This window comes from Palaemon carinicauda, chromosome 7, assembly GCF_036898095.1.
Source record: "Palaemon carinicauda isolate YSFRI2023 chromosome 7, ASM3689809v2, whole genome shotgun sequence".
In the NCBI taxonomy this organism is placed as follows: Eukaryota; Metazoa; Arthropoda; class Malacostraca; order Decapoda; family Palaemonidae; genus Palaemon; species Palaemon carinicauda.
The window spans coordinates 137,318,543-137,340,241 of NC_090731.1; the positions used below are offsets into that span (position 1 = coordinate 137,318,543).

General features: G+C 44.2%; 1 protein-coding gene across 1 annotated transcript in view; it reads left to right on the forward strand.

Annotated features, from left to right (window-relative positions):
• Positions 1-297: 297 nt before the first annotated feature.
• LOC137644032 (zinc finger protein 260-like) overlaps positions 298-21,699 on the forward strand; it is a 32,904-nt gene continuing 11,502 nt past the window's right edge. Inside the window, exon 1 of the mRNA XM_068376923.1 lies at positions 298-442. The gene's annotated coding sequence lies outside the window, so the exon portion shown is untranslated. The remainder of the gene's footprint in view (positions 443-21,699) is intronic.

Here is a 21,699-nt window from a genome sequence, read left to right on the forward strand (position 1 = left end):
CTCCGAATTATCTATTTGGACTATTTTCAGTGTAGATTTCCTTCCACTAAAATGACAGAATAATGCACCAATTTGCTATTGCCTGTAAATATCGTCAGCTATTCTAACTAAATATAAAACCATTCCATTAATTTTAACATGTAGCATAGTGACTCCTTCGATGCCTAAGTATGTTTATTCAACTTATATTTTTAAAGAAATTTCAAAATTTATAAACATATGATTCGCTATTATTTTACATCAAAGCTTTTTATAGCGGAAACAGACTACTCTCATAACATTGGCAACATTGATTGTTGAGATGTCAAAAGTTGTCAGTCTGAAAAAGAAACCCATGGTACGCTGTGATGCGTTTAATAGTTATTTATTAACTTTGTGACCAGAAGGATAATCTAATAACCTGACAAGAATTTGAAGACTCAGCCAGTCTTTAGTCTTAGAAGTAAGTAGTTTAATAGAGAAAATGGTTAGACATTTTATAGTTTTAATACTGTGACCCCAGTCGGTTAACTACCCCCTAGTGGAGACTATTCTGGTAAGCTTGTGTTGATCAAAGTTTTGAACCGTTAAAGTAGATTTAATCATAGACAAAATTATCATAATTATTGACGTTGCTGTTTAACTTTGGATAATTATGGCTTAGGTATTTGTGGTTGCAATGCCGATTGATTGTGAAGTAGGCTACTTAGCTTGACCGGTACCGTAGCTTGTGCCTAGTACCGGTAGATTTATTTCAGAATTGGGTGGTATTAACCTAAAACTAATTTCTCCTTATCAGCATGGCTGGGGAAGAGGCAGAAACGACATTGCTAATGAATAGACTGAACTTTGCATAGTGTAAAGATTTGCAATTTCATATTTGTTGACATCTGGAAATCCTTTGCATAGTAGCCATGTTGATCATAGGCAAGGCCCTTTGGCTTGGCATAGGATAGATTACTTACTTAATTTAAGGACTTTTTCTGGTCCTATCACGCAGAAACCGTCTACATTACAGGACCTGGAAGATTGTTTGCCGTAAAGGTATTTGAAGTATCGCTCGGCATATTCAGTGTTGATTGTCAAATCCACTTTATTAAAGAACTTAGAAAGCAGGAACATTTTCAGTTAATTCTTGAAAGCCTTAATTTCGTCAGTATTTTGGATATCAAGGCTAGCATAACCTTTCCATTAGCCCATGCCCCCCATATCTTCCTTGAAAGAAATATTTGGTCAAATGTAAATCTTAGGATGGCTTCTACTGCTTTCTATGCCAAGGGTGTCACTGTATGGCGTTAAAACACTTGCTGCCCTTGAAGACTTGGTTAACGAAATCACAAAATACATCTGGCAAAGGAAACCTCGCCTAACCTGGCCTAGGCCACTATGCCCTTTCTTACTTGTGACCAGGGCATTTGAACTTGTAATTTGTCTGGAAAACATTATTCATAGTGTATTTATTTAAAATTTGTCTATACTGTATTTTTAATTTTGTATACTTGATAAGGGCAGAATATTTTTGGTAAGTTTAAGGATACAGAACAACTTAAGGTAAAATTATAGAATGGTGCAATAAACAGTTTGTAAAAAAAAGCCTGGTTTTTAATGTAATTTGTGGTATTTTGAACGTTTTTGATAAAGATTCCTGCGGAAATCTATAGTTATTGAATTATTGTTGGTCGATAGAGAACCATGACTTATGAACGTCACCTGTGTGTGACACTGTGAACGTTGTAGAGCACACCCCTCGCTTGTAGCTCGTTTGTACATTAATAGGAACGATTTCCATTTGTATTTGGCATGTAAACAATGTACAAACGAGCTACAAGCGAGGGGTGTGCTCTACAACGTTCACAGTGTCACACCCAGGTGACGTTCATAAGTCATGGTTCTCTAGTCGACTACTATAACTGGAAAGCTATGGCTTTGTGCTAGGCATCGTCATCAATTACATTCGAAACACCTTGAAATTTGGTGTACTTTTCTAATTGAGTTGATATTTGAATGAACTTTTATAAGCTTTGTTTTCATCATTTATCATCATAAAAAAAGTCATTGTAATAAAAAGAAAAAAGTTACCGCTATTAAAACTGAGAAACAGTAATGAAACTGTAAAAACACTGGAGCTTTTGTTTCCCATGACATCCTAACGCACCGAAAACAGGGTTTTCTTTCCCATTTTCTTTGGCGTCGTTCGTAGCAGAGTTCATCGTATTACAAATAGTTCCTTACTTTATTTTGATTTATTGGATTTTGCTCTACCATATGCTCGCTTTGCTCGTGATTAAACATTATCTCATTGCTCCTAGGTTCTGGCAAGCGGTCTGTGTTTCGCTACGCGCGTTATCCCCATGAAATAGTATTTTACAAATTTAAAGGGGTGAATTGTAGCTTCGCAATGCATCTGTTCGAACATAAACTTGGCGTCCATTTCCAATGATCAGACTAAATATATCAAACACACATTTCTACCCTAACCTTTTATTATCAACTTGGTCAGTAAAGTAAGAGCTGTGATTGTATTGCATATTCCAATATTAAAACTAAATAACAAAGAAGTTCAAAATATAAAACGTTGGGACCTTTATTCAGTTCAAACAAATAACTTATGATAGAAGCACCACCTATTAGTGTTTTCCTGAAATACCAGCTGGGAGAAGGATCCTATGATATGTGCTATGCTATGACAAAAGGAGCGAAACAGGTATTTTTCACTAAAATCTGTAACTTCGTTATTAGAGGTTTCCTCCAATAGTACCGATATGCGATATTCAAAACAGTGTATTTGCAAAAATCTATTCAATTATGTGAGTTTCTGTGTCCTAACTGATATTGCACCATTCTATAATTGAACCCAACTTACAACGTAAGAATTTCCAAAACAAAAAATTTAGTGTGAGATAGGTTAGTTGCCATGTGCTATATTCTTCGTTTCTCCAATTGCCTAAATTATGATATATTTTTGGATGTTCAGATTTAAATCTTGTATCATTAGGTTAGCTTAATTCTTTACCTTTGGGAACTTAGCTTAGATCTGGATGTAACACCCTGGGTTAGGTGCGGATAGGTTAAATAAGAATTTAAAATATTTTGGTTTAATAAATATTACCTGAATCTCTAGTGAAACGCTTAATTATCTATAAGCAATTGATGAGGGCTGGCTAGTTTGCCATGCGTGTCCGTGTGACTATACTGTAATGGGGGCTTGGGCATAATAACTTGAGTATTGATCATTTAAAGTGTGGACAACATTTCACTAAGTTCATTGTATATGTTTGAGAGACTGATGATGGGTTACTGGACATGCATTGACTGCATCTGTCTTTTGTATGATGTAAACGTTACCTGGCTTTTTAACAATTTAAGAACTTCCAAAAATTTCTGCACAAGTTCCTGGATGTTGTTTTACATATCTTTTTTTTGTTTTTCACTTCCGCTTCAGTTTCAGCATGACTGCAGTCAGAAGGAAGCATCTCTAAGAGAGGAATACTATATATTTCAAAGTTTAGTGTAAATTTATATATTTCAATAATATATGACAACGTTGTCTATTCAGTGCATAATTATTGTTACTCATTCGAAAGTAAAAAATATCCTTAAATAATGACCCACGTGATTGGCGTGTGTAGCTGATCCTTGTACCGCTTGCCAGAACAGAGGAACAGTGAGATAATTTGTGAGTGAACTGGTGGAGCAAAATCCCTGTGAGGGATGTGATTATTAATTATCGGTAATAATGATAATTTAATAGTGACCCATGGTGATGGTATGTGTAGCACATTCATGTACTGCTTGCCAGAACAGAGAAGCAGCGAGGTTGTTTATTTGCAAGCAAAACAAAGCTACGGCAGACCAAAAACCATCTGAGGGACGTGATATAAATTATTGGTAATTATGATGCCTTAATTTCCCGCCACTTACATGAACCATATATTTTTCCTAATGGTTATTGTGTTCGTTATGCATTTTTGACCATTATTATTGCTAGATATCACTTGTTTTTGGTGTTTCCCCACCTTTAGAAAAACCCTGGTTTCCCACTGGGATCCCCAATATTGTTTTTATAAGTTGGGGGTGGTGTAGGAAAACTCATAAACGGGTGGTTTTTCCCCAATATTCATGGTCAGAAATGGATAAACCACAAATTAGTAAGTAGGAAAATTATATGGTTCATCTGTTTGGCTAGAAACTAAAGTACAGTTTGTTCCAACACAATACAAACACTTTCGCTCTTTACTATGGATGTATTAATTCGGCGAAGCTGAAACTAGCCATAAATTTTTTAGCGTGGTATAAAAACCTGCCGCTACTTAGCGGGATAGTAGACTAGCCATCCCGCTCACTTTCACCTGTTGTATTATGTCACTTTTGCTTTTGGCATAGTGGAGTGCAGACGTTGTCTATCTCTCCCATTAACCTTTTACATAAAACTGGATATATTTACTTAAATTCTTTTTATTTTTTCAGGAGTTTTTTGTTTTTAGAAAATTGCTGATATGTGGGTTTGCCCTGGCGGTAACTTCATGTCTGCTCAGAAGACAGGTTTGTTGTTCTGCTTGCAGACATCACTCCTGCACCTAGTGTGTCTCGTTGGACTGAGTGTTGGGAGTGGTCATCCTCCCAGTGGGAGCGGGTCAGTAGACGACAGTAGTACTCTAGTTTATAAAGGATTCTTTTCCTTTAGCGTCTTCCTTGAAGTCGAAGAAGTCCCAACTTCTTACTCTTGTGTCTCTTTCCCTCCTGATTGACTCTGTTCTTGGTCTCCTCCGGAGGACAAATGAGTAAGAGTGGTGACCAACTGATCCCCAGACAACTCTTAGGTGCGAAGGACACCATTGCTTCCCATAGCGAAGCAGCGGCACTCTCGTCGGTTATGGAGTCTTTTTTTCCGTCAACTCTAGTCTTCCTTGGGGATTGCACTTCCCCCCTCTTAAAACGGCTTTTGATGGTGCTACAGTTAGGGGTGCAGCTGCCTCCACAAGGGTCTTCCCCTCTGAGATAGGGGTGGTTGACCCTTCAGAGTTTCTTATGCCCTTAGCTTCTCCATGTTGACCAGTTTTCTGACTTTTTACTATACAGTAGTCTATGGGCTTCATCAATCACTTTATTTATAATTCTGTACATATTGTTTTTGTTATAATTCTTGTTAGTCTAGTTTTTAAGTATGATGTCTCTTTTTTATTTCTATTAATTCTTATGCTGTCTGGAGACATTGAGCGAAATCCGGGACCAGTACGTCCTAGATTTCGCCAATGTCGTCTTCTGTATTGCAATATTCGTGGTCTTCATACAAATATCCAAGACCTTACAGTTGCGTCCAGACAGCATGATATTCTTTTATGCTCAGAAACTTTGGTTTCTAATATGAGGCACTCCTCTAAGCTCCTTATAAGTGGTTTTAAGAAGCCAATAATGTTGAAACGTGATGCCATCCCTAGGGTCAGGGGAATGGCGGTGTACTGTATATTAGGACCGATTACCCTGCTTCTCATAAGTCTTGCTGTCAATGTGGATGTCATGAGATTCAGGTAATAAAAGTTTGTGGCAGGCATAACAACTTTAATTTGTGTTCCATTTACCGGAATCCAGACATGGATGATTCTATCTTCGATTGTCTTCTTACCATTATGGGTAAAATACAAGATGATAGAAAGGGTTCTTTTGTCTTTGTTGGTGATTTTATTGCTCAACATAGGGAGTGGTTAAGTTCTATCTCTCCTACCGATCGCCATGGCTTAAGAGCTTTAGACTTTGCCTCGGAATCAGGCTGTGACCAAATCATAAATGGAGCTACTCACAGGTCTGGTTTTTGCTTGGACCTCGTATACACTGACTCCCCTGACGTTATAACTAGTAAGGTTGGTTCTCCAGTCGGGACATCTGATCATGCCTTGATTTCATTAGTAGTGAAGACTGAGCAGCCTGCCCCTGATATATCATACTCTTGTAAAATTTGTATGAAATCCCAAGCAGACTGGAATGGGATTTTGCATGATCTTTTGTGCTTGAATTGGTCACAATTATATAGTAGTGTAGATCCTGTTGTCCCTTTGAATGAAAATTTAGCCAACATAATTGATAGGCGTATCCCTTCTCGTGTGCTAAGGAACCGAGTGAAGGACGAACCGAGGTTCAATGATGATTGTAGACGTGCTTATTTGGAGAAGTAGGAGGCCTATCATCTTTGGAAGGGTAACAGATCAGATTTGACCTGGAACAATTATACTCAGCTTTGAGCTTTTGCTCAGAGAGTTTATGCCTCAACTAAAAAGGAGTACAATTTGACCATAAAAGAAACCCTTTATGGTACAACTCAGGAACATAAATGGTGGTCTACCCTTAAATCTGCACTCTTTGGTGTAGATACAACAGTTTCTCCTTTACTTAAACCAGATGGCTCAGTCACTCACTGTCCAAAGGAAAAAGCAACCCTGTTGGCTGATGTTTTTAACAGTAAACAGAGTAATGAAAAACTTGAACTTCCTCATTCCTGTTTTCCTGAGGCTAAACTAACTAGTTTAGCTTTTCGATCTCGTGAGATTAAAGCTCTGTTGATGGACCTTGATGCTTATGGAGGTGTAGACCCAAATGGTATTTTTCCTTTGTTTTTTTTATAAAGACAGCAGATTTCTTAGCTCCAAAGTTATCTGTTATTTTGCGCAAGTTAGCAAGAAGAGGAGCTTTTAGCACTTTTTGGAGAATTGGTAATGTTACTCCTCTATGTAAATGTGTTTGTGGTAGCTCAAGTCCCCCTGATTACCGCCCAATTTCCATAACTCCCATATTTTCTAAAGTTTTTGAACGTCTTCTGGCAAAACATCTTAATAGGTTTGCTGAAGGTAATCATCTATTCCCTAGTTTGCAATTTGGTTTTTGTAAAGGCCTTGGAGCATGTGATGCCCTTCTTACAATCTCCAATGCTTTACAGAAATCCCTTGATTGTGGTCAGGAAGTTCGTTTGATTGGCCTAGATTTTACTGCTGCCTTTGACCGTGTTAATCATGAGGCCCTTGTTTTCAAACTCAAACAGTTGGGAGTGGGTGGGTCGTTTCTTAGCATTATTATTGATTATTTAAGTAATAGTTCTCAAAGAATTGTTGTTGATGGGCACCATAGTGAGTATAGGAATATGATATCCGGTGTTCCACAGGGTAGTGTTCTTGGCCCATTACTTTTCATACTACATACACATAACATGTGGTTTGGCCAAGAAAACAAGCTTGTTGCATATGCAGATGATGCTACTCTCTGCATCAATTCTATCCCATGAATGTAGATCTGGAGTTGTTGAATCCCTTAATAGAGATTTAGCTAAAATTAGTGCATGGTGCAAATTATGGGGTATGAAGTTGAATCCTAATAAAACTCAAAGTATGATTATAAGTAGGTCAAGGACGGTGGCTCCTCAACATCCGGATCTCAGTATTGATAATGTTTCTTAAAATTTGTATGACTCTTTTAAAATTTTAGGTGTGATTCTCAACAGCAAATTTACTTTTGAGAAACACCTTAGATCTGTGTCTTCTTCAATTGCACAAAAAAATGGCTTATTGAGAAAGTCTTTTTAGATTTTCGGTGATCAATCTATTCTGAAGAAGTGTTTTAATTCTTTCATTCTACCTTGTTTTGAGTATTGTTCTCCTGTCTGGTGTTCAGATGCTGATTCTCATCTTAATTTGTTGGACAGAAACTTTCGGTCTATTAAATTTCTTATTCCTGATCTAGATATTAATCTTTGGCACTGTCGTTCAATTAGTTCATTATGCATGTTGCATAAGATTTTTCATAACTCTGACCATCCTTTACATCCAGATCCCCCTGGACAATTATATCCTGTTCGTAATACTAGGCAGGCAGTTAATTCTAATAGCCAGGCCTTCTCCATCATGAGGCCCAATACTACACAGTATTGTAGAAGTTTTATTCCAGCTGTTACCAAGTTGTGGAATGATCTTCCTAATCGGGTAGTTGAATCAGTAGAACTTCAAAAGTTCAAAGTTGGAGCATATGTTTTTATGTTGACAGGCTGACATAGAGTCTTTTTATAGTTTATATATGAATTATCTGTTTTGACGTTAATAGTTTATATAGGACATATCTGTTTTGATGTTGTTACTGTTTTTAGAATGATTTATTGTTAATTTATTCTCATCATTTATTAATTCCTTATTTCCTTTCCTCACTGTGCTATTTTTCCCTATTGGAGCCCTTGGGCTTATAGCATCTTGTTTTTCCAACTAGGGTTGTAGCTTGGCTTGTAATAATAATAATAATAGCTGCATAAGCAATTGCAGACTGTGGCTCCTTGGAGTCCTAACCAGTGAGGTGATCCTTATGAGGTGAACTTGGAAGCTCATTACAATCAGACTTCCTCCTCCCTCTATTGGTCACTGTCCTGGGGCTTGCAGAAGCAAGTACAGGTACTCGATTTGTTGATGCCTCATTCTAGCTCTTTGGAGCAAGGTGACGATGTTGCTTCCCAACTGCCTTTACAGTTCCAACCCCTCGCCATCGTATAACAAAAGATAGCTTTGTGAGACCAGGCCCTTCAGGACCTCCACTTTGGCTTTCTTCGCTTACGGGGAAGAGACTGCTTTTCCTACTGTGAGTCGGTGTATAGGAAAGCCTTCTAAACCTTGCTGTATGAGCACGCAGGGCTACTCACTTTTCACGCAGCTTTGTCGTGTAAACACACAGGCTGTAGTCACGCGAGAGTGTGTTGCACAGTGCTGCACACCGTTGCGCACCCAGCCACTGAGCATTAACAAACTGGGCAGGGAAACTCCTCTTGTTGACGAAAGTCTGTGCGGGACTTTAGTTGTTCACTCGCACCCGTATAGTGAGGTTGTGGCATGCTCTACTTCTGTTGCGTGCTCACCTTTATAACCGCCAGACCTCCCTAGCATGCAGGCTACAACTTCTGTTTGGGCTTGACCATTGAAAACTTCAAGCACCTTCACTATCATAGCGCCCCAGCGTGCGTCCCTTTGTTTGTGAAGGATGCTTCTTGGTTTCTAGAGTTGGTAAAGGTTGTTACACAGGCGATCTTCGGACCAGTCCCCATTCCACCTGTAGTGCCTCTTTTGGGTATACCTAGTATCCCTCTTAAGGTGTCAGAGTACTCAGGGAGTTCCATTCCACCTTTAGATCTAAGGCGTAGGAGTTCTACCGCAAGGCAAACTTCTCCTCCCATTGCCCTGCACCCTCCTCCTCCTCAGCAGCGGTCGTCCGGGTATATGGACTCTTTTAAGACCTCCCTGTCTGGTCTCGATCCTGAGTGGGAAAGATTGGGTATCATGCCAGTCAAGCCGATTAAGAAGAGAAGAAGGTAACGGCAGGTTGCGCCTCCCCCAGGGGATACTCTGCACCCAAGAACCATCAGGGGTTCAAGAGATCTTTCACTGACAATTGCCTTTTGTCATTGATAGAAATTGTCTATACTGAACCATCCGCTCCTTCCCCAGAGCCAGCTGCATCCTCCTCCATGTCTCCGCATTTTGCGACGAGCAGAGATCTCGAGGAAGGAGCTGTCATCACTCCTTGCAGCCTTCACAAGTCACCCCCGGGAGAAGAAGGATTCAAAGACTCTTCCCAAGAACTGGCCCTTGAGACACGAGGCTCCAGATCCTCGGAAGAGCATTCGTGGTTCGGTACTAGCCTCAACTAGACTGGAGGAGCTGTATGTCAAGCAGAGAAAGTACTACGGGATCATAGACGATAATCCCTTGCCTCCTCCGTTAGACCCATCAATACTTGCTCTAACACATAATGCTGGCAGTACAGCCGGTGATGTTCTCAGAAGAGGCCTGGAACATGGAATGGGTTGCAAAGGCCTCTTTGCAAGCCGCCTCATGGCTAGACAACTGGTTAGCCTTGGTTGGATACAGTACCTCTTCCATAATGAGGACTTCTCTAACGAGCAGAAACGGTAAACAATGTCCACCTTTTTGCTTTCTAATTTGAGGTCAATAGAGTTCCTTGCACATAATATCATTAATCAGTGGACTGACTGAATTTTGAAAAGAAGAGACTCCATCTTTTCATAATTTTAGAGGCAGGTGCCAAGGAGAGAATCGCTCAACTATCTATGGTCCTTCCTTAATGTAGAAGACATAGACGCAGTTGCTGAGCACTGGAGGAAGGTGTGTCATGACTACTTTCTCCTTTGGGCGATGTCATCATGCCTTTACTCTTTGACACCACCCATGAAGAAAACTTCCCCGGTTAACCACCAAGGATGTAAGAGAGGATCTAATGTTCCTATGCAGTCCACCGCCAGGAAGCAAGAAACAAAGTAGCCCTTTCATGGAAGAGGTGCTTGAGGTAGAGGACAGAAACATGGTCGTTCCTGCTAGGGCCCACCATTCTTCCTACCCGTCCTCTTAGGAGGATGCCTACAGCACAGATGGCAGAGGTGGATGTCGACACGGGGTCCAACTTTGTAGTCTCCATCCACTTTCATTCTCTTTCTCCCTCCTTTGACTTCATCCAGTGACGTTGTGTTATTTTGCAAAGGGATCTATAAAGATATGAAATAGGCCCTTCTGGTCTAAGTCCAGACCATGTCAGAGGGATGCTCTTCAAGAGGTCCTAGATGGCTCCGTATGCTTCTACAGTTAACTTTTTCTTGTAGAAAGCATCTGGAGGCTAGAGACCAGGCATCGCCTTCTTTTCCCTGAACAGATTTGGCCATAATACTCCATTCAAAATGGAGATGCAAATACGGTCAGACAGGATGTCAGACCAAAAGACTTCATGATAACACAGGATCTGAAAGATGCATACTGTACTTCCAGATCCCATTCCATCCATCTTTATGGAAGTACTTGAGTTTTGTCCTGAGTAAGAGAATTTGACAAATTCGGAGATAATTTGTATTTTTCCTAACCATACAAATCTTAGCTATTTACACATACTTGCCCGCCAGCCCTGTCCCCCATGAAGTCCTACCTCTAAGCGAAGTGAATCTAGCTACCCCTCCCCCCTCACACACCGGTGAACTGATTCACTTCGCTTAGAGGTAGGACTTTATGGGGGACAGGGCTGGCGGGCAAGTATGTGTAAATAGCTAAGGTTTGTATGGTTAGGAAAAATACAAATTATCTCCAAATTTGTCATTTGTTCCGTAACCGAAATACAAACCACGCTATTTACATTGGGTGACTTAACCCTTAGGTAGGGTGGCAAGTCCCAGCCTTACTGGCTTTGGCTTTGCCCGGGGACTCAGAATCCGAGTGTGTAGCACTCGAGATAAGGAGTCCCTGCACCTCGCAAGGTTCTTGCTCCGCAAGGAACATGCGGCCTACATAAGCTTGTGTGTGAAGGAATGAAGTGTGACTCGTCCTAGGAAGTCGACCTGAATTCCTTTAGATGGAGCTCTAGGCTAGGACGTTCCCAATACCACCTCGTCAGGGTATGGGGGACGTAACAGCATTCTCTAATACTAGGAACACAAGGAAGCATGGTTTACCTGCAGTGGTTTGAGGTCAGCTGTGCAGAGAACCCAGGATGCTGCTTTCCCCAAGAGAGGGGAGGATGAAGAAAAGAGTACGGGCCAGGCATACTTTTTCATTCATGCAGACTAAAACTGGGTAACAATGCCCTCAACCTTCTGCTACTTGTCCATTAAGGAGCCTGAGGTTAGACCAGCTGTTGTGTAGCCACCACAGGGCTGATAGAGAACGTATCGAGCCTCCTGTGTGTCACGTCCTGCAGGTAGTGGGCTGTGAAGGTCGTTTGGCGCTTCCAGACCCAGCCTGTAGAACCTGCGTCACTGAGAAGATTCTCTTGAATGTCAGGGACGTAGTGATGCCTCTGACATCGTGTGCTCTAGAGCGACGTGACGGAGGAGGGTCTGGATTCAGGGAGTGGTGGATGACCCTGCGAATCCAAGCTGAGATGGTGTACCTCGTGACCCTCCTCTTCGTCCTTCGTGTGTTCACAAACAGGGCATGCACTCGAGGACGAACTGCAGCTGTTCTGTTAAGATAGAGCCTCAGCCTCCGTACTGGGCACCGTAGGGGATGGTCTGGGTCATCTGTTACAGAACAGAGACTCAAAATCCTGAAGGAGTCGAACCATTGGTCCGGAACTCCAGGATTTTGAGTCTTAGCAACAAAACTCAGGGACGAACCCGGATGTTACCTCCCCCATCCCCTTGAATGGGCGACGTCATGCGAGAGACCATGAAGTTCACTGATTCGCTTGGCTGAGGCCAGAGCGAGCAGGAACATCGTCTTCCAAGACAGGTGACGATCAGAAGCCTGGCGTAATGGTTCGAACAGAGGTCTCTTAAGAGACCTGAGGATACGAACCACGTTCCATGGAGAAGGTCTCACTTCCGACTGAAGGCAGGTAAGCTCGTAGCTTCGTATGAGTAGTGAAACTTCCAGCGAGGAAGAAATGTCCATTCCCTTCAGCCTGAAGGCCAGGCTTAAGGCTGAGCGTTAGCCTTTCACCGCCGAGACCGAAAGGCGCATTTCTTCCCGCAAATATACAAGAAACTCGCTATTGCTGGAATAGTGGCATCGAGAGGAGAGATACACCTTCCACGACACCAACCACAGAAGACTCTCCACTTCGCCAGGTAGACCCCTGCAGATGACTTTCGCAGGTGTCGAGACATCCTCTCCGCAACTTGTTGCGAAAAGCCCCTCTCTGTGAGGGGATGCTGGATAGACTCCAGGCATGAAGCCGAAGCGATGCTACCGCTTTGTGGAAAATGTTGCAGTGTGGTTGTTTGAGTAGCTCGTGTCGTGGAGGAAGTTCTCTCGGGAGTTCCGTCAGGAGCTGCAGAAGGTCCGGGAACCACTGCATGATGCCATAACGGAGCTATTAAGGTCATTGACAGGTTGACCGATATTCTGGTCTTGTTGAGCACCCTTCTCATCAGACCGAACGGTGGGAAGACGTAAACGTCGATGTTGTCCCATCGTTGTTGGAAGGTATCTTGCCAGAGTGCCTTGGGGTCCGGGACTGGGGAACAGTACAGCGGAAGCTTGAAGTTCAAGTCCGTCGCGAACAGGTCCACCATCGGGGAACCCCACAAAGTCAGGACTTTGTTGGCTACTAGCGGATCCAAAGACCACTCGGTACTCACTATCTGCAATGCTCTGCTCAGACTGTCAGCGAGCACATTCCTCTTGCCCGGAATGAAACCAGTCGATAGTGGAACCAAGTGGACTTCGGTCCATCTCAGTATCTCTACTGCAAGATGGGATAGCTGTTGTGAAAAGGTATCTCCTTGCTTATTGATATAAGCCACTACCGTGGTGTTGTCGCTCACGACCACCACGGAGTGAGTCGCCAGGATCTGTTGGAATTGTTGAAGTGCCAGATATACGGCCTTCATTCTAGCAGATTGATGTGCAGGCACTTTCCTGATTCTGACCAGAGGCCTGAGATCCTGTGGTTCAGAACGTGGGCCCCCCACCCTTCTTTTGAAGTGTCCGAAAACAGCATCAAATCCGGGGGGAGGACGAGAAGATCCACTCCCCTTCGAAGGTTTCCCTCCGTCCCCCACCACTGAAGGTCTGTCCGTTCTGCCGGACCCATAGGGACCAGAATGTCCGGGGAATCGAGGCCTTGATTCCACCGGGACTTGAGCCGCCATTGCAGGGATCTCATCCTGAGGCGGCCGTTTGGAACCAGCCGGGCCAAGGGGAAAGGTGCCCTAGGAGAGGAACCACAATTGGGCTGGAAGCTCTTCTCGTCCGAGGAAAGGATCTGTGACCCTCCTCAGCCTTGCTATCCTGTCGTCTGATGGAAAGGCTTTGTGGAGATTGGTGTCCAATATCATGCCTAGATATACCAGTCGTTGAAATGGAGGCAGTGAAGACTTCTCGGGATTTACCATGATCCCTAGATCTTGGCAACATCCCAGAAGCTTGTCTCGGTGTCGAAGAAGGGTCGATTCCGAGTCTGCCAGGATCAGCCAGTCGTCCAGATAGCGGAGGAGACGGATGCCGATCCTGTGTGCCCACGAAGATATCAGGGTGAACACACTGGTGAATACCGGTGGTGCTGTGGAGAGACCGAACACAGCACCTTGAACTGGTGGATCTTGTTGTCTAGGCTGAACCTTAAGTACTTCCTGGAAGACGGATGGATTGGGATCTGGAAGTACGCGTCCTTCAGATCCAGTGTACACATGAAGTGTACACTGTCTCTGTGTCTGCTGTCTCCATGCTGAATGGAGTTTGTTTGACAAACTTGTTCAGAGATGCGAGGTCGATGACGGGACTCCAGCCTCCAGACTCCTTCTTTATGAGAAAGGGTCGACTGAAGGAGCCTGGGGAGCTGTTGACGACCTCCTGGAGAGCATTCTTCTTGAGCATGGTCTCAAATTCTGCCCAAAGGGCTAGCCCCTTTACCCATCCCATGGCATAGGAGCTCAACGCCACTGGATTTGCTGTCAGGGGAGGAAGAGACGTTAAGAACGGGACACGATATTCCTGACTGATCACGGGGATCGTCCAGGAATCGGACTCGAGTTGCTGCCACCTGAATGCGCAACTTTCCGGCATCCCCCCACTGGTGGACATGCAGGGGGATTGCCAATCCTAGTGCTCGTGGCCTTGGCCACTCCCTCTAGGATTCTTGCCTTCCCTGGAGGACTTTCTGCCCTCCTTGTCTTTGACAGGAAAGGGCTACTGGTTGGACACGTTCGTCTTTGCTGCCGCTACCGGTTTCGTCGTCTTGGATTGGCGAGGTTGTTGAGGTGCTGGAGGTTTGTAGGGCTTATATGTAAGAGCCCTTTGGAGAAGAGAATCGTGGTTCGATTTCTTCCACCTCTCAGCTACCTGTTCCGTATCCTTGGGCTCAAACAGACTCTTTCCCAAGATGGAAGTGTGTCTGAGCCTACAGGTATCCACGGCTGGAACCTTCGAGTGGAACCTCTCGGCCACCGCATCACGTTTCAAGATCGAGTTTGCCCATAAGTTCGAAACTTGGTGGGCCAGAAACTTGATGGTACGTGTGCCCGAGAGGAGGAAGGTCACCAGGGCTTTCCTGATGCTCTCCTTGGACAGATCCTGGGGTCGCAGCAGGATGCCCAGAGACCCTAGCCAGACATCCAGCCACGAAGTGGCCTGTATGGGCAATTTGCGACCTTCTCCTGACTCAGGATCTCTGTTGCCGAGGATGTCACCTGCCGGCTAGAGAGTCTCTCAAGAGAGAAACCCCTGGAAAGCTCTTCCACGGAGTGGTGCTCTGAATCATGCTGCTCTCCTCCTGGTGAACTCGCAGCAAAGTCTCTTGTCCCCAAAGGTTCTACTTGGGGGAACTCTTAGTCCTTCGATTCCCTCCTAGGAGGGATACGTAACTCCAACAAAGAAGTCTGAGGGCTCTTCTCTCCTTAACACGGGACGATTCTCCTGCTCGAGGTGGGGTTTCTCCCATTGGTGCGGTGGGAGAAGGTCTCACCTTGGTAGAGGGAGCGCGCTGGCACTCGCGCGATAGGAAAACCCCAGGGGACGCGCGAGAGACGCTGGCGCTCGCGGGATGGGAAAAAACCCAGGGGTCGCGCGCGAGAGACCGTTGAAAACATTCTCGTGCGGGAGCGCGGGCGAGACATCATAGGGTGAGCAGGAATCAGATTGAAAAGCCCGTGAAAAATGTCGGCGCATGCGCGCGGCTGTCAGCGCACACGCGTACGAGGTTGTTGCCGCTTGAAGATCGTCGGTGCTTGTGCGCGAAAGAAGATCGACAGCGCTAAAGATCGACGGCGCTGAAAGATCATCGGCGCTTGAAGATCGTCGGCGTTTGCGCGCGAAAGAAGATCGTCGGCGGTTGCGCGCGTAAGAAGATCGTCGACGCTTGAGCGCGTAAGAAGATCGTTGGCGCGGGGAACCATAGGAGCCTGCGCGCAGACGATCGTCGGAGCTTACATGGGTAGGAAGCTGAAGGAACGACCGAAGGACCAAGAGAGAGACCGTTCCCCATGAAGTGCAACCGCGGTGGCCTGGAACTACATAGTAACGTTGTTGTACACTACACACACACAGCACATCACTGAAAAGGAAACTTACTATATTTCTATACCCAAATATATACGTAAGCATAAAGAATGTTTATTTATATATATTAAGTAGTTAAGAAAAGACAAAACATTAATGGCTGCCAAGCGAGGGTGAGAGCAGACACGTCTGCCCACCACCCGAGCCAAAAGCGAATTGAATAAGTTCACCGATGTGAGAGGGGGGAGGGGTAGCCAGCTACCCCTCCCCTACCCCCTCACTAACTAGCGAGGGGGTAGTTAACCCTCGTTAAAAATCTAATGGCTCGCCATTTCAGCTACGCCGAAAGTAATACCCAATGTAAATAGCGTGGTTTGTATTTCGGTTACGGAACAATACCAATTCAAGGTGCTGTGCTTAAGCTTGTCCACAGCCCTCAGGTGTTCACAAGAGTTTTCTCCCCAGTGTCGACCCAACCTGAGCTCACATGAACGACATTTGTTTATAATGTTATTTATACAATTGGCTGATTCTAGCAGACTCTGTAAAGACCGTTCTCCTACAACGGGACAGGCTCCTTGAGTTTTGCTGCGATCTGGTGATTGTAATAAATCTCGAAAAGTCCTTTCAACACTATCTCAGAAACTGGTATACCTCAGGATCCATATAAACACTCTACTAGGCAAATTCTTTCCACCCGAGAGCAGAATAGAGAGGCTAAGGTGAACAATACGTCCTTTTCTGATGTGAGACACTCTACCAGCACACGTGTGGCCTTGCCTGTTAGGACACCTCACCTTCATGGAATGTCTGGTCTCCAACATCAGTCTCTGCATCCGGTCTCTCCAGTGACAGCTGTAGACCTTTTGGTCTCAGCACAACTACCCCTTGAATACTCAAGTTCTGGTAGGGTCAGAGCGAAAGAGAGATCTGAGTTGGTGGGTGCAAAACACCAACCTCCTCAGTGGAGTAGATCTTCCCTCTCCTCACCCATATTTGATGCTCTTCACAGTTGCATCAAAAGAAGGGTGGGTGCCTCATCTGTTTCAGCACACGGCCCCCAGACTGTGGTCCAAGTCAAAGCTGCAGTGCCAGATAAACCTTCTGGAAATGAGAGCAGCATTCCTGGTTCTCAAACAATTCCAGGAGACTCTGTATTGTTGATGAGCAACAACACCATGGTAGTGGCTCACTTAAACAAACAAAGAGGTACTTTTTCACAACAGCTATGCCACCTAGCTGTAGAAATACTCGGATGGATGAAAGACAACTCGGTAGCCCTATCATCCTGTTTCATCCTCGGCAAAAGGTAGTAGGTTAGCCAGGGCACCAGCCACCCGTTGAGATACTACAGCTAGAGAGTTATGGGGTCCTTTGACTGGCCAGACAGTACTACATTGGATCCTTCTTTCTGGTTATGGTTCACTTTCCCTTTGCCTACACATACACCGAATAGTCTGGCCTATTCTTTACAGATTCTCCTCTGTCCTCATACACCTGACAACACTGTGATTATCCAGCAATTCTTCTTCGCCCAAGGGGTTAACTACTGCACTGTAATTGTTCAGTGGCTACTTTCTTTTGGTAAGGGTAGAAGAGAGACTTTAGCCATGGTCATCAGCTCTTCTAGGAGAAGGACACTCCAAAATCAAACCATTGTTCTCTAGTCTTGGGTAGTGCCATAACCTCTGTACCATGGTCTTCCACTGTCTTGGGTTAGAGATCTCTTGCTTGAGGGTACACTCGGGCACACTATTCTATCATATTTCTCTTCCTCTTGTTTTGTTAAAGTTTTTATAGTTTATTTAAGAAATATTTATTTTAATGTTGTTATTGTTTGTAAGATATTTTATTTTTCCTTGTTTCCTTTCCTCACTGGGCTATTTTCCCTGTTGGAACCCATGGGCTTGTAGCATTCTGCTTTTCCAATTAGGGTTGTAGCCTAGCACATAATAATAATAATAATAATAAAAGAAATGTTCTGACAGACAATCTAACCAGAGCGACTCGGATAGTTGGCTCCTAGTGGTCCTTAAATTGTCAGATAGCCAAAAGTCTTGACTTTATGTGGTTCACCGACATTAGACCTGTTCACAATGTGTCTCAAGCTTTCCATGTGTGCTGCTCGCCAGTACCGGATTCCAAGGCAACTTAGCAAGATGCCTTTCAACATCAGTGGGACAATGTAGACGTCTATGCGTTCCTGCCTTTTCGCTTAGTGAGGGGGCTTCCATACCAAGTAAGAGCATAACAAGACCTGTCGATGACCCTCACAGCTCCAATGTGGCAATATGCAGAATGGTTCCAATACCTTCTACGTCTACTCACAGAGGTGCTGAAGGAGCTTCATCCACTTCCCAATTTTATCAAACAACGACATTTAAAGAGTTGCCTCAATACAGTGCCCTTGCTACGACTTCACACTTTATCTAGCATCTCCTCTCTGAGAGGCTTTTCGCAAGCAGTTGAGAAAAACATATCTGAGAGTTGTTTACAGACATCTACTTGGCAAAGTGAGCAAACTTTTGTGGTTGGTGTCGTGAAAGGGATATCGCTACTCTCAACGCCACTACCCCGGTGATAGGAAAGTTCTTACTGTACCTCAGGGAGTAAAAACTCTACCTTGGTCTTTGGGGTGAAAGGCTGCTGCTCAGTCTTGAGCCTTGTCTTTAGACTGAACGGAGCTAACATTTTCTCCTCAACGAAATTGCCTCCTCATACGGTTTTTCGAGCTTACCTGCCCTCGGTTGGAAGTCAGACCACCTCCTTGGAATGTAGTTCATGTTCTACTATCCCCGAACGGAGCATCATGCGAATCGCGGGGTCAGTCATCAGATCGCAACTTGACACTTAACTCAATTTCCTTCTCGCCATGGCCTCTACTAAGAGTCAGTGAGTTGCTTGGTCTCTATGACATAGCCTATTATTATTATTATTATTATTATTATTATTATTATTATTATTATAACCTCAGCTATAACCCTAGTTAGAAAAGCAGGCTGCTATAAACCCAAGGGCTCCATCATAGGAAAATAGCTCAGTGAGGAAAGGAAATAAGGAAATATACAATAAGAGAAGTTTAAGAATAATAACAACCTTGAAATAAATCTACAGTATTATATATAATGTGAACTATAAAAATTTTAAAGTAACAAGAGGAAGAGAAATAAGATAGAATAGTGTGCCCGAGTGTACCCTCAAGCTAGAGAACTCTAACCTAAGACAGTGGAAGACCATAGTACTGAGGCTGTGGCACCACCCAAGACTAAAGAACAATGGTTTGATTTTGGACTACAGTATACCTCTCCTAGAAGAGCTGCTTGCCACAGCTAAAGAGTATCTTCCAGCCTTACCAAGAGGAAAGTAGCCACTGAACAATTACATTGCAGAAATTAACCCCTTGAGCGAAGAAGAATTTTTTGGTAATCACAGTGTTGTCAGGTGTATGACAGAGGAGAATGTGGAAAGAATAGGCCAGGCTATTTGGTGTATGTGTAGGCAAAGGATAAATGAGCCTTAACCAGAGAGAGGGTTCCAATGTAATCCTGTCTGGCCAGTCAAAGGACACCATAACTCTCAAGCTGTAGTATTACAAAGGGTGGTTGGTGCCCTGGCCAACCTACTACTGTACTTATTCAAGGGGATGGGTGCAGGTAACACTTGCCATCATCCTCGAGTTCATTGCCAAATCTCAAAATCCAGCTGTAGAAGACCCTAGGTTCAGGACTTTCCAGATTGAGTCTCCGTACTGTAACCAAGGACCCAGATCAGTTGTTTCTGACCTGTAAAAGCGCTGAGGCATTATATTAAATGAATTACAGGAGCTGACCCGCATGTAAACAAGCTTTTCGTGAGCACGGGCTGGGTTAATAGGAGAGTCACCAAGAACACAATCTCCTCTTAGGTTTGCCAGGTAATAGATCGGGCCTTGAATGTTAGGGACGTAAGTACGTCCCTAGCGTTTAAAAAGAATTCTGCGGCACGAGTACTTCAAGTGTGTGTTTAGAAGTGTCAGATGACCTTCACAACTCACTACCTGCTAAATTTAATCCACAGGAGCCTGGATACTTTCTCCATAATCCCTATGATTACTGTACAACATGTGGCTTAAGATACCTCAGCTCTCTTGCAGCTTGAGTGCAGACAATACCCATGATTAGTTTGGGGTAAATGGTAGAGCGACTTGCCTCTTCTTCCTTCATATACCCCTCTCTTGGGGCACAGCACCTGTGAAGTTCTGCAAGCTGGCCTCCTCTGTCTGCAGATAAGAACCATATCCCATATGTAGCCTAAAGTATGAAATATTTTTATGTCCCTGTCCTGCCAGCATCGGGAAGTCAGGCTATGTCTAGGTTAAGTAAGTGGAGTGTACCACTCCAAGAATCCTTACCTGGTCATGTCACAGTGCTTAGTTCTCACACATTCACATTGATTGCCCCGGCCATCAGCTCTTGTACATATTTGAGAGTTCACAAGGTGCCAGGGTGCTTTTATTACGCTCGATTGAATCTTGGAGTCACACCCCTGGTCAAATTCCCAGCCACTTTGGTTAGGACTTCCACCCACCTAATAGTGATCTCCATAGTAAAGAGCAAAAGTGTTTGTATTGTGTGTTGGAACATATAACAAATTTGAAAGTAATTTTGTAACTATACAAGCCTTGAGCTCTTTACTCATCTGGCCAGCCCCCTGTAAGTCCGACCTGCATTCAAAAGTGACATAATACAACCGGTGGATGTGTGAGCCGGGTGGCTGTCTTCCACCCGCTAACAATGATTGTCAGGAGTGGTTATCCTACCAGTTGGGAAAGTATGGTAGGAGGAAGAAATCCATGCCCTTCTGCCTAGAGGACATCTAAGTGAATGCCTGGCCCTCGCCCTCACAGGAAGTCTCGCCCTCGGTCTCTTTGGATTGTGCTCGCAGGGCTTGTTACACAACCCCTGATAGATCCCTCTTCATAGGAGAAGGATCGTAGGTAAGCCTCCCACAGGTGAACCTACTCTTCTTCACCTTCGGCGGGATCTTCCAAGGACAACAAGCCCTCTACCAGATGAGCCTCATCATCGCGCACCTCAACCAGACAAGCCTGAACCATTAGTGCCTCATGCCAAGGCGCCTCAACCATTAGATGCGCTTCAATTTCCAGCGCCTCTCTTCAGTAGGCCTCAACCTCCAGGTGCTCTTCTCCGGCTAGTTCTACTCCTAGAAATACATCAACCAGTATACACACTTCTCCAGTGAGCTCTGCTCCTAAATATGCTTCACCCCAATACACCTCAACCTCTAAATGCGATTTGCTTGTGAACTCCACTTCTAGACACACATCATTCACAAAGTGAGTTTCCAGACTCAATTCTCCTTTTATTAAACGCGTTTCACCTGCACGCACCTCTACCAGACACTCATCACCTGAACGCACATTCCATGATCACCATATGCATTCTCCTTATGAACGCGTCAGGTGCGCCACCCCTAAACATGCTAGATGTGTGTCTAATGAACGAGATAGACATGTCTAGACCGTCTCGCCCAAAAGAGTTAGACGCAGTGATCCTAATCATGAGAATCATACTTCACCAGATAATCTGCAACATCCCATTCAGTACACGTTACGCTCTCGTCTCCTGGATGTTCAAGGCATTGTACTTCTCAACACACTAAGTATCCCTTACTGGAACATGCCCCAGAGCGCTCTAGGTATGTCTATTATGGACGTTCTTTACTGGAACCCTCACCTTCTGAGGGAAATACCTACCACAGAACC